This window comes from Diabrotica undecimpunctata, chromosome 5, assembly GCF_040954645.1.
Source record: "Diabrotica undecimpunctata isolate CICGRU chromosome 5, icDiaUnde3, whole genome shotgun sequence".
In the NCBI taxonomy this organism is placed as follows: Eukaryota; Metazoa; Arthropoda; class Insecta; order Coleoptera; family Chrysomelidae; genus Diabrotica; species Diabrotica undecimpunctata.
The window spans coordinates 33,533,198-33,546,763 of record NC_092807.1 but is presented as its reverse complement, the minus strand read 5'-3'; the positions used below and the strand labels follow the sequence as shown (position 1 = coordinate 33,546,763).

Sequence of the window (13,566 nt, the reverse complement as noted above, 5' to 3'; positions counted from 1 at the left end):
AACAAACCGAGAATTAATTTACTTCGTTATTCTAAACATTTCGGTATTTTGTTTACATTATCTGTTATTAATTTCTCTCGTTACTTTTGAATAAGCCGCGCTCGTTCAGCAATTTTGTTTAACCGAATGATCTCATCGCACACTTAGCAGAAACAATTTATAGTCTCGAACACCGTCCAAATTTAACTGAGAAAATTTTTTTTGTGTGTCCCAAAAACCGACAGGCCGCGGTTCCTGACAAGCAACGAACGAACAGCTCGCAAGCGGTTCGTCCCGTCGTACAAATTAACGAATATAGCGTTCACAAACGGTTCGCGAAAAGTTCTGCTCGCATATGTGTACCCACCTTAGTGTGACACTGCTAGTGCTCGTATAGCAGGACCCTTAAGGTGGGTACACATATGCGAGCAGAACTGTTCGGGAACCGTTTGTGAACGCTATATTCGTCTATTTGTACGACGGACGAACCGCTTGCGAGCTGTTCGTTCGTTGCTCGTCAGGAACCACGGTTTTTGGGACGAGCACAAAATAATGTTCGCAGTTAAATTTGGACGGTGTTCGAGACTATAAATTATTTCTGCTAAGTGTGCGATGAGATCATTCGGTTAAACAAAATTGCTGAACGAGCGCGGCTTATTCAAAAGTAACGAGAGAAATTAATAACAGGTAATGTAAACAAAATACTGAAATATTTAGAATAACGAAGTAAATTAATTCTCGGTTTGTTATTAGATACTTAGGGTATTGGATAGTCGAACAAAAACACATTTTCAATGAACTGTTCGCGAACAGCTCGGCTAGCATATGTGTACCGAGCTTAACATCATTGGCAGAAAATAGTAAATTAAAATAACATTTTCTTATTGTTGTTTCTTATTAATAATGTTTTCGTTGACTAAATTTTTGTTTATTTTCAGGTAAATAACTGATCATTGCTAGAACACAATGTGCTGTTTTTTCTGTAAGTATATTTTTTATCTTTGAAATAATAAAATATGTTCAAGCAGATCTTTCTACAAAGTTAAGTTTCTTGCTTTTGGTAGAAAACTGTTTATTCTACTAGTAACTTTTCCCTATTTGCATCACGATATTCCATTTAATTTAAACAATTTTTCATGATATTTTTTTAGCTTTAAAATTTTGTGCTTGACCGGCAAAATGATCATCATCATTCTGGCTTTATATATGCTTTATATATATAATAATTTTATGTTCATTGTGTAAGGTCGATAATAATACGACAGTTAGGCTTGATTACATATTAAACTAAAGTACTCTTGTTAGTAAACAAAAATCTTGAAGAACACAATGAACAATCTGTCATTTCAAGAAATGATTTGGGCAAACCCTTCCTATTTTTTTAATGGTACCCAGAAGGCTTAAATTTTTAAGAAAGAATTCGTCAGATAAAGAAATGTTAATAAAAAATTAGTCAGTTGTAATATTTTGACCAGACTTATACCAATGTTCTGCAAGTGTTCTCTTGGGTCTTGGTAACGTTCATATTAACCATCAATCTTTCCAGTACATTTCTTAAAGTCGCATAGACCTTTGTATTTCTTTGGTTTACTAGATGTATAAATCAGAAATGAACAATGTCCCATAAAATTGCTTGTCGATAGTACCAAAAGCAGATGGTTCATATGATTTTTACAATTTTTGGGTAAATAGATTAACGATTTCTCGAATAGGTCCTAATTTATCTCGTTCTTTTCTTTCTACACTCGTATCCAAATTATCAAAGCAAATATACTTTTAAATACTTATAAATATATCCCGACATTGCTCTCTTATTGATATACTCAAGAATCATTTATATTATACTATCAGAAAAAAATTAATTGAAGGCATCCATGTATGTATAAATATTTTGACTTTTCGTAGTGTGACCTATGTTTTTCTGTATTAAATTATATGCCAATGTTTTACAACTTTTGGAGCTAAATATTGCCATGTTCGTCCTTCGCACATAACATCGTTCACTATCTGTATTTTCAGAAGTTGTTGCTAAAGATTCCTCGTTCTCGAGTTTAGTAATTGATAAATTACCTTCATGTGCTTCCGGCTTACAACCGTCATTATCACTCACTTTACTATTGCTTTCATCCAGCTCTGCAAAGTCATCTTCTTCACTATGATAGGAGTAAGGCATACAACTCAGTTTCACTCAAAGGTTTATTCTTTTTCCACATTTTGATATAATATTGCACATTTTAAGACCGATGCGTAAAGTAAATTAATAAACGAACGTGAAATACCGCTTTACACCCAAATAGAGGTCTTAGTCGTTCTCGTAGAATATGCCTTAGACACTTCTTCTATAATCCTTTGGCCTTAAATGTGTACACTGGTAAACAGAGACGGCTGCGTTTTACGTGTAACTACAAACATATTTAAAATATTCTTCGAAATCCGAAAACCGGGTCAGGACTAACCCGGCGTCATAGATGTTACGTCATAGGCGTTCGCAGGATCAAAACTAGGGGGGGCAGATTTAAAAAATAAAAAATTGGTTAGATAAGCAATAATAACTATAGACGTAAATTGAGAGTCTTCACTGAGAAGGGAGAGGGGGAAAGGGTTTCCTTCAGAAAAGTTTTGAAAATAACGTTTTTAGAGCCAAAATTACAACTCAACGCCTTTATACAAAAATAAAGCAAACTAAATATAGTTTAAATATTTAAAAACATTTTAATCCTTTTTACAAAAACGTGATGCAACTTTAATAAGTTTATTTCCTCCTGGATAAGCCTTTGATTTGAGAAGCAAGATAAATTGTCTGATACTAAACGCTATTATTTAAACAACAATTTACGCGGATCAATTGTAAATTCTTGTAAAGCTTTACTCTACAAACTCTTCCAAAAGGGGGGAGCAAAATGTCAATTTTTTGCAGCCCAAAATATTAATTTTTGCAACCCCAAAAAATTACAATATTTATTTTCGTTTTAATTTTTGTCCATGACTTTTTGTGTCTTAAAATAAGTATAGCCATTGACTTAAGAAAAAAGTTTTAAGGTAATGTCAAGAAAAAAATGGTCATTCCTTTAGTTTTTCTAAATAACCTATAAGTTTTTTTCCAGATATATTGGCTATTCGTTATAATTAGAGATCGAAAAATAAACTGATGCCATACAAAATCCAATATGACGCTCACAGGAAATGAAAAACTTGATAATAGTTCCATCTAACCGAAACGAATTAATGAAAAACTCCCTAGAAATTATTAGGTTAAAAAGTTAAAAAAAAACAATTTTCAGTTTCTCGCAAACCACATAATGTAAATTAATTTTGTGTACACTATTAATCAAATTTTCCAAAAATATCACTATTTGACCAAATTTCTAAATTTGAAAAAAATCTATCAAATTTTATAACAACTTTTCAAAAGTAAAAGATGCCAGTTTTTTTTTGCATAAAGCAATGTGACTGCAATCCAAAAATTTATAGGCAAATATTAAAAAAATATATATTGCTTTATTTTTTGCATTATTTTCTAGGCATAACTTAAACTTAACTAGAAAAAAATAATGTCTTTATATTTTAAAAAATGCCTATTAACCTATTCGATTGAAATTTAATTTCCTTTAAAAAACCTTAATACAACAATATCAAAAACAAAATACACATCTTTTTTTATATTTAAGTATCATACAAACATATTCAATAATAAAAATTTCTCTTAAAAACAATAGTCAAGACTAGTCAATAGCGTAACTAATCTAGTATCTACATTTACTAGTTATGTCTTACCAAGTGGAAAAAATTTACGAATATCCAGTATCCAACTGAAATGAATAATGAATCTTAGATCAAAGCTTTTGCTCAAAGTTTAAAGAATATAAAATAAATTGCATATTGGGACTTATTTATTGTTCTTGGAAATACTTCCGGTTTGGGCTAAATGTATTCCCAAAACTCATAAGTCCATCAAAATATTTGGTTCCACGAATTCAGGGGTGGTTGCTGTTGCTTTCAGATTTAAAAAATATTATGTAAATAAAATAGTGCCAAAATTTTGTTAAGTTTATGTTTTTTTTGTTCCAGCTAGAATGTAGAAACATTGGTTGCATTCAATATCAAGATTAAGTTACAACTTTGTATTTTTCTATATTGCTTATTCACCAATTTTACACTTGCCTCGTTTTCTCTAAATTTAAAAGTTGAAAACTATAATTTGCATGTTCACGAATAATACAAGAAAAAATAGATTAAAACAAATAAGGAAACGATTAATCGGATTTGTAAAAAAAATATATTTTATAAAATTTTAAGAAAGTGAATTTCGTGTCAGGCTTCACCCAGACTTCGTAGTCCGAAGATTATGAACTGACAGCAGATAATAACCTTGATGTTTGTGCTACAGATTGTCTCAAAGTGACTAGTCTGTACAGGGTTAATGCACAACATCGATGCCATACTTCTTTGCAAACTTGTATTAAAATAAACGTCACTTCTTACTACTTAGCCTAATCCATCTTTTGTGTTGAGGGTAGCTTAAGTACTAATGCCCACTAACGACCCTACCTGGCTTCCTTCTGACAGTGGCTCTCAAACATAAATATTATTTCCTACAACATACTTGGGTTAAATTAAAATAAAATAGAAATTAAGAAATGACTTTTATTCATATCACACAAGCAGTTTGTTTTTAATTCTACAGTATGTACTAGCGATACAAACCATTTGTTTGTAGATTTAAATAAAATCTAATAAAATAAAACTAAAATATAAAGAAACATTTTATTTATGTATTGTTCCGTTCAAAAATTAAGGAGGGAAGGATTTTTAAAAACCGCACTGTATATGTTGGCAGTAACAAAACGTAGAAATATCCGAAAATAAAACTAATAAATAAGTTGAAAATAAAAGAGGTCATTGAATTTAATTTCGTGTATAAGTAATCGTAATTGTACACCATTATATTTAGTTCCTTTGTCTGTCAATCGCCGTCACATTTAGTTTCTGCTTCACTATCATCATCATCATTATTATCGTCACTGTCATCACTATCTACATTATTTATATTTATAATAATTGGGTCAATATTATCCAATAAATTGTCAATTACCCACATTTTTTTTTCTGTTGCTTTTACGTGATTTACGTAGTTTTTTCATTTCTCTGGCGTAATGACCTGGTACGCTGCTGTAATTAAATTTCGCATTTCAGCTTCTTTAAAATTCGCATTGCGTCCAGCTATATACTGTTTCACTTTACTCCAAACCATTTCAATGGGATTGAGTTCACAGTGATAGGGTGGGAGCCTCAGAATTTTCACATCGTGCTTTTTGCCATCTTTTTTTAGTATTGAATTTGTTCTGACTTTCAGCTGACATAGGAGGCATTGCCCATTACCACAACAGTTTTTTCTGGCAAAGTTAGCATAAAGTCCTTTTCGAACCAATCTTCGAAGGCCGGTCCATCCATTTTCGTGGTAGTCCTGAATATTTTTCTTTGCCAAAAACGTAAGCTCTGCTCCATCAACAAATCCACTTGTAGATCCTACGTGCAATAAAACGAACCGTGCACCACGAGCTATTGGAGCTTTTAATCCTGTTGTCAGACCACGAACAAAAGCATCGCGATGAGATGTAATTGTTTTATCAACCCATTTTTATTTTTCAAACTGTGCCCGATATTTACCCATGATTCATCCAAATACACTATGTTGTATCCTTCTGCACGGTATTTACGAATTGCGCGTAAATAACGATGACGCCACGAGATGATTTCTGGTTTTTCAATCAAAATTGAATTTCTGCCACGTTTTATGAACACAAAATCCATATCACTCAGCAAGCGATGTAGCGTGGGACGTGAAAAGTTGGGCAAAGTTTCTTCGACATTTACAACAGCTAATATGGTGTTAAATTGGACAAATATGTATACCTGGGAACAATGATTAACTCCACAAATGATTACAATCAGGAGATCAAAATAAGAAAAGGCTAGAGCAAATTTCAACAAAATGAGAAGAGTGCTATGTACCAGGGATTTAAAACTGGAACTAAGAATTAGGTTGGAGAGGTGCTATGTTTTTTCCAATTTATTTTATGGAATGGAATCTTGGACCTTGGATGCGACATCAATGACAAAACTGGAATCATTCGAGCTGTGGATGTACAGAAGAATTCTGAAAATATGCACAGAACACGTTACAAACAAAGAGGTTCTGGGAAGGATGAACAAAGAAATGAAAATTTTAAATACAATAAAAACAAGAAAATTGGAATATCTCGGATATATTACACATGGAGAGAAATACACCTTGCTCCAACTGATTATGCAGGGAAAGATCCAAGGAAAGAGAAGCATAGGGAGGCGTAGAATGTCATGGCTGCGCAACCTGAGAGAGTGGTACGAATGTACATCAAATGAACTTTTCAGAGCAGCCGTCTCAAAAGTCCGAATAGCTATGATGATTGCCGACCTCCACCGCGGAGATGTCACTTGAAGAAGAAGAATATGGTGTTTATTGTTGGTGGTATGTTGTGTCGAAAAAAATTGATGAACTGTTCTACGAATTTGGCCCCTGACACCTTCATCGTACTTATTGTCACGAGAATTACCAACCTTTCGCTTCTTTGGCCTGCTTTTTGGAGATTGTAATCCAGCAGGTGATGAATATTCCTGTCGTATGCGAAACAGTCTTTTCGCAAACACCACTCATTTCTGACACTTTCCTTATTACACTTAATGCAGAATTGTTGTTACCCTAATTAAGATGATAATTAATAATATTCATTAGTATATGCTTCTCTGAAAGATTCAGAGCTTTTCCACGTTTCTATTGAACAATTTCCTCCAATTTTCGGTAAAAATTCGGCGTCAAATATAACAATAGCTAACAACAGAAAATAACAATAATTGCCAACAGCAAATCACAACAACAGCCACCAACAAATAATAACAAAAAAAAACAGTAACAATACATCCAAGATGGTACAAATAATCGTAACTCGAATATGTTTACGCGCTCCGAAGAACAAATAAAGACTAATTAAGGCCCTGGTTGTATGAAGCTTTTAAACATATTTTCTACAAAAATTAGTCTAATTGCTTTTTAATTACTGAATAACTTAGAAGAAAGTATTTGCAGTTGATATCAACCAAAATTACAAATTCCTTACATATTATGGCAATAATTAGCACCGCAGGGATATAAATAACATTTTAAATTTGGCAGTTAGTAGAAATTACCAAAATTATTTTAAACTTTGAAACAAATGTTTATTTAATGCACATTTTATTATACTACTGCTACTAATAAAAGATAAAAGTTGATAAGTTACCTAATACTAGAAATAAATAATGTATAGTATTATGTAAAATTATTAGCAAACGATATTTGTAAATTACATAAAATTGAAAGTGAGGACTTGTTAAGAACTCCTGGTTTATTCCGTTTATTTTGAAAGATAGACAATAGAGAACGCCATCGCTCACTGCATATAACTGGCGACGTCTTGGCAAAATTTTCATAAGGTTAGCATTGCATCTCTTACCCTGTACAGACTAGTCACTTTGAGACGAAGTATGGGAATATTTCTCTGATAACGCGTTCGTGTTTTCTTTAATTCTACGAAAGAGGTGACTAATTGAAAAAAAGGAGAAGATTGACCTTATGTATATATTGATGATGAGTATTAATATTTAAATAACGTAAAGAGTGATAATATTTTAAACTTATTTTTACACTAAATGTCTAAAATTCATTTCTATAACAAATTCTTATAAAAAATATACACTTCTTTCCATTGTACTTTCTTTTTTTTATTTTAATAAACCAAAGAAATACATTCTCTTTCTAAATATAAAAAACAAAATTAGGTTAAAAACATCTGTATCAGTTTCATTTGCGAAGAACAAAATCGTTTCCAGATAATAATATACCTTTGTTCAAAAGTAACCTCAAAGATATTATCTTTTTATCCCAACTACTTATCCATTAAAAGAGCGCCAGCGATTCTGCAATGTAAACCTTAAACCTCAAAGAAAGAAAAACCGAAAAAACCAATTTAATTTTCTCAGCGTAACAATTATTTTCAGTTTCGGACCATTTACGTTCCAAAAGCGGTTTTACCAGAGACGTTTTGTCTTATTCTCCACTTGCAGCAGTTCCTCATTTTGAAGACCGTCTGACTATATTTTAAGCTATCTCGAATACGGAGCGGAATAAGTTTTTACAGGTCTTGGTACGTTAAATAAAAAGCACTAATGATTTTAATGAGATGGTTTTGTTTACGATACATAAAGTACAGTTTATTACAAAACAGCATTCTTTAGTTGAAATTTAAATGAGTAAAAAATTTAAACATTAAAATGTTGGAAAATTTAAAATATATTTTCTTTGTGCTACTATGTCTCTTTAAATATATTGATATTAAAACTTGCTATTATGATTTTTCATACTTATCCCCTATTACAAAATAAGAATAGAAAAAATTCCCTATTACAGAAAAGATTTGTGGTTGTTGTTTTGAACCACGTACGTAGATTTTTCAGCCAGAAAATCCTTTGCCTTCCTGGTCCTCGTTTTTCTTCTACTTTTCCTCGTAGAGTTAATTGCAGCAACTCATAGCTTTCGCTGTTCCTCATGATGTGACCAAGTATTCGATTTTGGCTGTTTTTATTGTGGTTACCAACTCTTTTTCTTTTTGCATTCTTAATAAAATGTCCTGGGGTTAGTAACGTGGTCAGTATTGGATATTTTCAGGATTCAACGATAAAGCCATATTTTGAAAGCCTTAATTTTCTTGCAGCATCTGTAAGAGTTCACGACTCAACTCCATACAATACTATAGGAAAGATATAACATCGTATTTACCTGATTTTATGGATACTGATAAATCATGGAATTTAAATATCTTAGCCATTTTTTGAAATGCAGATTTTGCTTTCTCTATCCTACATTTTATTTTTAGGAAATGGTCCCAATTTTCATTGACGTTCGTACTAACGTAGGTGTTTTTGTATGTAGGTGTATGTTTTTACTCTTTCCATTGGTTAACCATTCATACTGATTCTTTCAATTTGCTGTGCCTTTTTAGAGTTTATCATACATTTTGTTTTCTTAATTTTCAGTGAAAGTCTATGTCTCCGACCCACTCTTGTTATTCTATTTATTAACTCCTGGAGGCCTTCATAACTGTCAGCAAATACCACCGTGTCATCTGCGTATCTGATGTTATTGATACATTCTCCGATAACTCGAATTCCGTCTTTAACATCCTCTACTGCTCCTTGAAAGATTTCCTCAGAGTATATGTTAAACAGCATGGGTGATTGTATATATCCCTGTCGAACCCCACGTTTAGTTTTGATATCATCGAGTTCTCTTGCCTCTGTACGGATAGAGGATGTTTTGAGTCCAGTAAAGATTGCTAATAATTCTTGGATCACAGGTATTTATTCCAATATTTGTTAATATCTCCATCAGCTTGTAGTGTTTAACTGTATCGAATACTTTATTATGGTAATCAATGAAGCATGCATAAATATCGCAACTTACATCTCTACATCGTTGAAATCCTTATTATATCGTTGATAAAATGTATTTAGTCAATATTATTTCTTGAAAAAGGCATGGATTTCCTGCCGAAACGTCGAAAAAGAAAATAAAAATGTCTTAATATGATGACAACCTTTGATGCATGATTTTTAAAATGTGGATCATTAAGCTGATGGTCCGGAAATCATTGCAGGATACGGATTTTGTTTTCTTTGGTAGAGCAATAATAACCCAAAGAAAGCCATGATCTTGGAATTACTAGTAGAGGGCAAATGAAAGTTCTGGCCGCACCGTTCGTATACCCTCCCACCGACCCCGCCACCATTGGTATACCAGCCTACAATGGTTAGGTAAGGGGTGAGAGTTCTGACCGCACAACCCCCACCGCCGACTCTCACCCCTTTGTATTCCCCCCACCACATACAGGGTTAATGAACGGTCAAGGTGTTACGGTCAAGTGGTCAACAACCGATCGTAGTGGTAGAAAAAATAAGCGGTCAAAGTCGTAGGGTTATTGAGCGGTCATTACTCCAACAGACCATACGAACGGTTAAAATAAACACCAAATTGAAAGTCAAATAGGCTAGGTATTCAAAAACAAAAAATAATAATAGCGAGATAGAAGACTGTTCCAAAGAAGATAGCTTCATTCGGATAACTTCGTTGCACCGAATAATTGGCGGAATTTCACAACATTTATCCAATATATCAAACACATCAACATGATCTAAAAGATACCATGTTAGTAATATACTATTAATTTTTTGTAATACATTTATAACAACATATAGGAATTGTTAAAAAGAGTAACAGTATCCCCAAGAAGTAAGTCTGATTGCTGGATGTATTACCATTACTGTAGGTCAACATCTAATTTTATTAGTAGATTTTAGTATTCAAAAACAAAATACATTTAAAACTCACACCATATTGGTGAATGCTAAACAACCAAATAAAACAATTATTAGTACAGAAATGCTTTTATTAAATACAATATACAATATATAAAAGTATTACGTTTGTAATTTACTGAAACCGTCTTTGTAATACTGCCTGGAATATTAACGTAATACGCTGTCACCACTGTAATATCGCCTGGGCTTAAATACTGAACTACGGCCTGGAAGACCGCTGTAATATCCTAGTCCTATATAGTTAAGGGAGACTTAGCTCTGCGAGCGGATGCGAGGCTTACTGGTCCACTAGTCCGAACTGGTCGTGATTCCGTCCTTGCGGATTTACAAGAGGGTAGTAAAGATTGGATAGGGGCGGAAGGACACTCAGATGTAGGCCCTGTAAAGAGTTAGAGGTTATTGGCTTGCGTTAGAGGCCGGAGAGATGTACAAAGCGAAAAATGTATTCTCTTCTAGTCTCTGCCTGAACGGTAGGGAAAGAACAAGCCAATTTTCAACTTACTATATATTTAATAAATCGTAAATTTACAACTAATACAATAAGATACACAAGATAGCCAGTTATTTTGCGAAGGGAGACGAGAAGAGATTTTACCAAGGAAGTAAAAAGGCAGACAGCCTACTATTATTTGTTTCCCCATTGATTAGTATTTATGTTTCTTTACCTTAGCGTATTTAGGTCCTAGCTAAAGAATACGCCTTGTAGTCCGAACTGAAACTCAGGAAGTCTGAATGAACGCTGGAAGCACTGAACGTTATCGCGAATTCTAAGAGAGACGAAAATTGATTCTAGGCTCTCTACCTTTCGTCGAACACGATATCACGCTAATTGAGCTGATCGCACCGGGACGGCTGACCGATTAACACTTAAGGTCGCCTCGCACTGACTGCCCACAGCGCCAAGTACCAATGGCGCCGGTCGCCGAGAACTACTGCCTCCTGGCTCGGTCGCCAGAACTCTACTGCCTCGTTGACCAACTTCTTTGTTTTTATGTACCGCCAACGCGTACCCTAAATTACTCCGTCACAGTCCGAAGTAAAGCGTTGCGTCTTACCGCTTTCCCCTAGAGTTTTTGCTGATCGCACCGTCTGCTCCACGTGCTAAAATGGATCATGCCATGTGCAACCTCCTAACTCAGCTTAATTCTTATCGCTGGTGTGTCGCTTCGTATTTTGTGTTATTTTCCAACGAAGGTCTTCACATTTCGTAATTTTTAAACATTCGGAGCTTGTGTTAAAACTAGGTCGAATTGTTATTCTTTGTTTAATTTTAAACGTATACGTTAAACTGTGTCAAATTTATTCTTTATTTAATTATTTAATTTTCTAGGCTAACTACCCCTTATTTTGTTTCTTTTATTTTCTTGCTATGTTGACTTGTGACATACCGGGCTAACTGATTAACGATTGCGTTTGAGATGGTGGGGTTGTTTCCCTTGGGTATGTGGCTGATACATTACATCTTGAGGGTGATTAATAACATCAATATCTTCATTAATAATCTCCTTACTGGAAGTATCACCATTGTTTTCTCCTTTTTCGTATAAAACAGATGGGAGATATTTTTTTATTGGAATTAAATAACCATCCAATTCGACAACTTCTAGTAACGATACAAATCCATATAAACAGATTTGGTTTTTAAGATACAAGTCACAAATTTCAGCACATTTCTCATATTTTTTGGCTAATTCTGTACAAAACTCTGGAGAATAAGATGAGGGACGTACTGCACCATAAATGGCTTCATCAGAAGCATCAAATTCCAGATTTGGGAAAAGTTGGTATTCATTCTGAACACCACTTTTTAAATCCGTAACTTCAATTTCGGTAACGTTACACATCCACATTGTAAATACTAGTTACTAGCAGCAAAGCAGAAGAAGAACTGCAAGAAGTAGCTCTGCAACGTATTATTAAACAAAAACCCCACCAACGAATGGTTAGAGTCCCCCACTACGATGTTAGTGTGAATAAATTAAATAATTATTATTATTATTAATTAAAAAAATTGTTTGGTGTTTTTAGCTGATAATTATAATAACTTTGATTATTTTATGTTACGTGAATTTAAGTAGTCTCATTAAAGATGACGTTTTGGAGCAATATTTAAAAATTCGGTTTTATTTTGTAAGTTAGGCCAAATGGACTTATTTTCATCCCTAAAAGTCATGGTGTAATTTATGACCAATCTTTTTATGACAGCCTACATATTAAATTGTAAACCAAATTATCTTTGTTAGTAAACTTTGACCTAGAGAGTGCTATCTTATTCTATTTAGTGTAATTCTCTGAAAACACCGCTAAAAATTATTAAGCAAATTCTTTCCAATTGGCTTCATAAATTTAGAACCAATAAAACGACATTAAATATTTTAATCCTGCCACGGGTAACTTTAAAATATAATTGGTGTTTTAAACAAAGAGCTCGAAATTTGAATAGCTTGGTGCGGATAAAAACTAGAGCCAAACAGATCTAAACTTAATTCACAGCAGGAATTGTCTGCTTTGACAGACCTGGAGAATAAAGGTATGCTAATTTTTAATCTGGCGAGCAATTCTGACTTATATGATTAGCTGAAAAAACCGTTGTTTTTATTTCGTTATTCGAGTCTGTCTATTCATACGAACCATTGTTTTTAAACAAGAACTTATTCACGTGGAAATAGACAATTCGTCTGAGTAATGATAAAATAAAAATGGAGCAAAAAATTAAAAAACATAATTATGAACTTGATTTGTTCAATGTTTGCATGAAGATGAAAGGCTATAGAAAAATATATTTTAAACAAAAAATTTAACTTAGGTAATTTCCATACAAGTAAACATCTTGGAGATATTTTGTTCCTATGGCAAAAAAATTCGCGAAATATATATTTTTTTTTTTTAACAAAAATGACCCTGCATCAACTGCTTAGAGTTATTAGCAGGGGGTACAAACACAAATTACAAGTATTCAATTTCTTACAATGTATATATAACTTAAATATATTCTATTAAATATTGTAAAATTTAATGTCTTTCGAATATTTCAGCACTTCATGGAACTGTCAGCTTAGTAGATCCTTCATGTTGGTAGAGAGGTTATTTTTTCTTCTTTCTTGGGTGTATGTTTTGCATTCTAACATAATATGTTTC

General features: G+C 33.1%; 1 protein-coding gene across 1 annotated transcript in view; it reads left to right on the top strand.

Annotated features, from left to right (window-relative positions):
- Positions 1 to 13,566, top strand: part of LOC140441261 (uncharacterized) — a 540,998-nt gene that overhangs the window by 14,868 nt on the left and 512,564 nt on the right. Inside the window, exon 2 of the mRNA XM_072531871.1 lies at positions 918 to 961. The gene's annotated coding sequence lies outside the window, so the exon portion shown is untranslated. The remainder of the gene's footprint in view (positions 1 to 917; positions 962 to 13,566) is intronic.